The sequence below is a fragment of the Gekko japonicus genome, unplaced genomic scaffold (genome assembly GCF_001447785.1).
Source record: "Gekko japonicus isolate JY-2015 unplaced genomic scaffold, Gekko_japonicus_V1.1 scaffold4903, whole genome shotgun sequence".
NCBI classification, from domain to species: Eukaryota; Metazoa; Chordata; class Lepidosauria; order Squamata; family Gekkonidae; genus Gekko; species Gekko japonicus.
The window spans coordinates 42,641-47,416 of NW_015168183.1; positions in this window are offsets into that span (position 1 = coordinate 42,641).

The following is a 4,776-nucleotide window of genomic DNA, read 5'->3' on the forward strand; positions in this document are numbered from 1 at the left end:
GGCTGGGGGGAAATCAGCCCCACATGCTGCGGCCCCCACCCCACTCACAAAAAGACCCTTTAGAGGGTCTTTTTATGAGCAGAGCCTGTTTCCATGGCCTCCCCCTCCCTCCCCCCTTCTGCTGGATTTAAAGGGCCGTCCAGCTGGTCGGCAGGCCACATGGTCCCTGCCAACCAGCTGAAGCTGCTTAAATTGGGCAGGAGGGGAAGGAGAGGGGTGGCTGGGTGGGTGGCCCACCATCTCAGTAGGTGTGAACTGAAGCACCCAGAAGCGGGGGAATCCCCGCCTGGACCTGGGGGCTGGCATTTAGGGAAGGGAGAGATCTCAGTGGGGTATAACTCCACAGAGTCCACCCTCCAAAGCAGTGTTCCCTCTAAGCTGAGTCGGTGTGAGCTAGCTCACAGTTTTTTAGCCTCCGGCTCACACATCTTTGTCTAAGCTCAGGAAAACAAAGCAAACTGATGGCTCCAGTGTTCCCTCTAAGCTGAGTTAGCGTGAGCCAGCTCACAGTTTTTGAGCCTCCAGCTCACACATTGTTGTCTCAGCTCAGGAAGGAGGGCTCCAGAGCAAACTCATTTACGCAGCAGCCAAATCGCTTGCTCACAGCTTTAATGCCAGGAGCTCACAAAGTAGAATTTTTGCTCACAGGACTCCACAGCTTAGAGGGAGCATTGCTCCAAAGCAGCTATTTTCTCCAGGAGAATTGATCTCTGTCGTCTGGGGATCAGTTGTGATTCCAGGAGACCTCCAGGCCCCACCTGGAGTTGGCAAGCGTAAAATTCCCACATGCCTCTGCGGCTCATTACAGCATCTCTTTCTTGCCCCATCAAGAGCAGGTGGTACGGATGCCAGCCTCCAGGTGGGACCTGGGGATTCCTTAGAATTACACCTCATCTCCAGGCAACAGAGTTCAGTTCCCTTGGAGAAAATGGATGCTTTGGAGGGTGGGCTCTGTGGCATTCTACCCCACTGAGGTCCCTCCCTTCCCCAGGCTCCACCCCCAAATCTCCAGGAGTTTCCCAACGTGGATCGGTCAACTAGGATTGCCAAGTTGATTCTTCTTACCGGTGGGGGAGCCTCGCCGGGCTCCGGGAGCTCTCCGCCGATGCCGGAAGTGACACGCTACGTCACTCACGTTGAGGGCGTGGCCTCGATCGTTGAGGGAAAACCATAGAGGTTTCCCTCCGATGATCGGGGCCACGCACCCAACGTGATTGACGTGGTTGCGTCACCTCTGCACTTCAGGGTGCAGAGTTCCCCCCCGGTGCCCAATTCCGCGATGGCGAAAATCGGGCCTCCAAAGCGGGGGTTTACCCACCACCCGCCCCCACTTGGCAGTCCTATGGTCAACCCTACCTCCCATACCCCCCCCCCTGGGTGGCCGGGGAGGCCCGGTAACTCTAACTGATGAAGGCCGGCCATTAAAAGAGACAGACTTTGCCAAGGATCTAAAAACAGCAAGAGGCCACGGTACCCGTGAACAATTTTTACAAGCATGGGGTTTTATTGGGAAAAGGGGGAAGGGTTGAGCCTTGACTATGGCTCTGTTTACTTTCAGGCTCCCGAGCCTTCACTTTCCCCCCCAGGGCCTGTATTGTTCCCGTCTCGTGATTTATCCCTCTGAGACACTAATGGATAAATAATCCTCTCTCTTGGGTGGCAGCCCTGCCTTTCTCGCCCACGCGCTGTTTACACTGAAGACCGAGCAAGTTGCAGAAAGAGACATTCATAGCAGAAAGCTCCCAGAGGCAGAAAGGTCAGGGGAAATGCAGGCCCGGGAGCACGTCGGCCATTGAAAACCCACCCGGGTCACTGCGAGGCTGGGCCAGGATGTTTTGGTGCACGGTTGCCAACTGACTGGTACAAAAATAGCTGGCTCGCTCTTGTGCTTTCAGCAGCATCCTGATGGGTAGAAACCTGCAGTTGTTTTCAGCACATAAAGGGTCTGATTTAGGGTTGCCAGTAGGGTTGCTAGCCACCATGTCCAGGAGAGGGTTCCATCACTTCTGGGGGCTTCAATCCACCCCTGGCCAGCTGGCTGGTGGGGAAGCCCCACCCCCAAGCCCTGCCCCAAGAGTGACCACCCACCTGGCCACCCCTCTCTCTCCCCTCTTCCCTGCTTTAAAGGGCTTCAGCTGATTGGCGGCACCACATGGCCCGCTGACCAGCTGTAGGGCCCTTTAAATCTAGCAGGAGAGAGGGAGGGGGGTGGTCGACGGCCAAATGCTCGGCTCACAAAAAGACCCTTTAAAGAATTTTTGTGAGCGGGGTGGGGTCCGCAGTGCGTGGGGCTGATTTTCCCCAGCCCCATGGGCTGTGGCCCCCACCCTCTTTGCAAAAAGATTCTTTAAAAGGTCTTTTTGTGAGACAAGCGTGTGGCCTGCAACCGCCCCCTCCCTTCCTCCTGCTCAATTTAAAGGGCCCTCCAGCTGGTCAGCGGGCCACGTGGTCCCCGCTGATCAGCTGAAGCCCTTTAAATCAGGCAGGAGGAGAGAGAGAGGGGTGGTGGGGTGGGTGGTTGCTCTTGGGGGGGGAGGTTGGGGGCATGCCTGTCCACCCCTGGAATGTCCCCCCAAATCCCCCCACTGGAACAATAAGGGGACCTTGGCAACCCTAGTTGCCAGCTCTAGGTTGGGAAGTACCTGGAGATTTTGGGGGTGGAGCCTGAGGAGGGGAGGATTTGGGGAGGGGAGGGACTTCGGTGGGGTATAACACCATAGAGCAGTGATGGCGAACCTTTTAGAGGCCGAGTGCCCACACTGCGACCCAAAACCCACTTAATTATCGCAAAGTGCCAACACGGCAATTTAACCTGAATACTGAGGTTTTGCTTTACAAAAACGACTCATACATTAACGTAAGATGATCCAAACAAAGTAAGAAAAGCAATCCCAAACGCTTTCATTTACTTAAAATTATTTGGCAGAGAATTCGACACTTTAATGATGGTCTGGGCCTGGCTGGGGCGATGGCAGGCGTGCCCACAGAGAGGGCTGTGAGTGCCACCTCTGGCACCCGTGCCATAGGTTCGCCACCACTGCCATAGAGTCCACCTTCCACAGTGGCCATTTTCTCCAGGTGAACTGATCTCTGTCGCCAGGAGATCCGCTGTAATAGTGGGAGATCTCCAACCACCACCTGGGGGCTAGCAACCTTAGATCTAATCCTCACAGAGTTCAACATAAACCAGAATGGATTTAATAACTCTTTTAAGCAATAGTAGTAGGATTAGATGATACGTTAACTGTGAGTTGGACTGGGGGAAATGCAGTAGGTTTGCCAGCTCCAGGTTGGAAGATTCCTGGAGGTTTGGGGGTGGAACATGGGAATGGTGGAGATTGGAAAGAGGAGGCAGCTCAGCAGCAGTGTTCCCTCTAAGCCGAGATAGTGTGAGCTAGCTCACAGCATTTTAGCCTCCGGTTCGCACATTGTTTGCCTTAGCTCAGGAAGGAGGGCTCCAGAGCAAGCTAATGTATGCAGCAGCCAAAATCGCTTGCTCACGACTTTAATGCCAGGAGCTCACAAAGTAGAATTTCTGCTCACAAGACTCCACAGCTTAGAGGGAGCACTGTTCAGCATCTCTCCAAGGCTGCCGTTTTCTCCAAGGGATCTATGTAGTCGGGAGATCAGATGTCATTTGGGGGGGGTGTCTCCAGGCCCCACCTGGAGCTTGGCAACCCAAAAAGAAGAAGAGATTGGATTTATACCCCGCCCTTCACTGCCCAAAGGTGTCTCAGAGCGGCTTACAAACTCCTTCCCCTCCCCCTCCTCACAACAGACACCTCTGTGAGGTAGTCATTTAAAAACCCAAGTCATTTAAAAGTAGTGAGGGAGGGGGAAATCGTCTCCTGAGTACAGCGCAGCGGCTGGAAGGGCTTCAACATTCCCTCCCTTCCACCTCTCATGCTTCTGCGTGATAGGAAGCTGCCTTCTACTGAATCAGACCCTTGGTCCATCAAGGTTAGTATTGTCTACTCAGACTGGCAGTGGCTCTCCAGGGTCTCAGGCTGAGGCCTTTCCCATCAAAGCACGCCTGTCCATTTTAATTCGAGATTCCGGGGACTGACCCTGGGACCGTCTGCATTCAAATCAGATGCACTGCCACTGAGCCATGTGCCCCTCCCAGCTAGGAGGAAAGGGCCATGGGGGGGGGGAAGCAGGCTATTTGTCTCCCTGTAGGTTACACCTGTCTTCTGGGCAGACACATCATGGAATCTGTAGCAGACCAACAGCCTGTCCTCTGCTAGGGCTGCCAAGCCGCTGCGGGGGATCTGCACGTCTTCACAGGATCCCTGCCATGGGGGACAGCGATACGCGTTGCACCGCCGTCACCAGGATGTAACGCTACGCGTTGCTCTGGCAACGGGACTCCAAACAGCCCCGTTGCCAGAGCGACGCATAGCGTCACATCCTGGCGACGGCGGTGCAACGCGTATCGCTGTCCCCCGCGGCAGGGATCCTGTGAAGATGTGCAGATCCCCCGCCGCGGCTTGGCAGCCCTACCCTCTGCAGACCTGTTCTGCTAGCAAAAGTGGCAGGCTGGAAGGGAGGGAATGATGTACCATGCTTGGGAGAAAATCATCCCTCACATAGTTTTCAAGATGAGTCCTAGGTCACCAAGGGTCATTTTGTAGAAAAAGAGGTGCAGGAGCTCATTTGCATACCTCATTAACATAATATTTGCATCTGCCACACCCCCTGACATCACCGGAAGTGTGTCAGAAGGCAACACCCACCGCTCAGGCTCCACTGGACTGTTTTGGATTGCTAGCTATT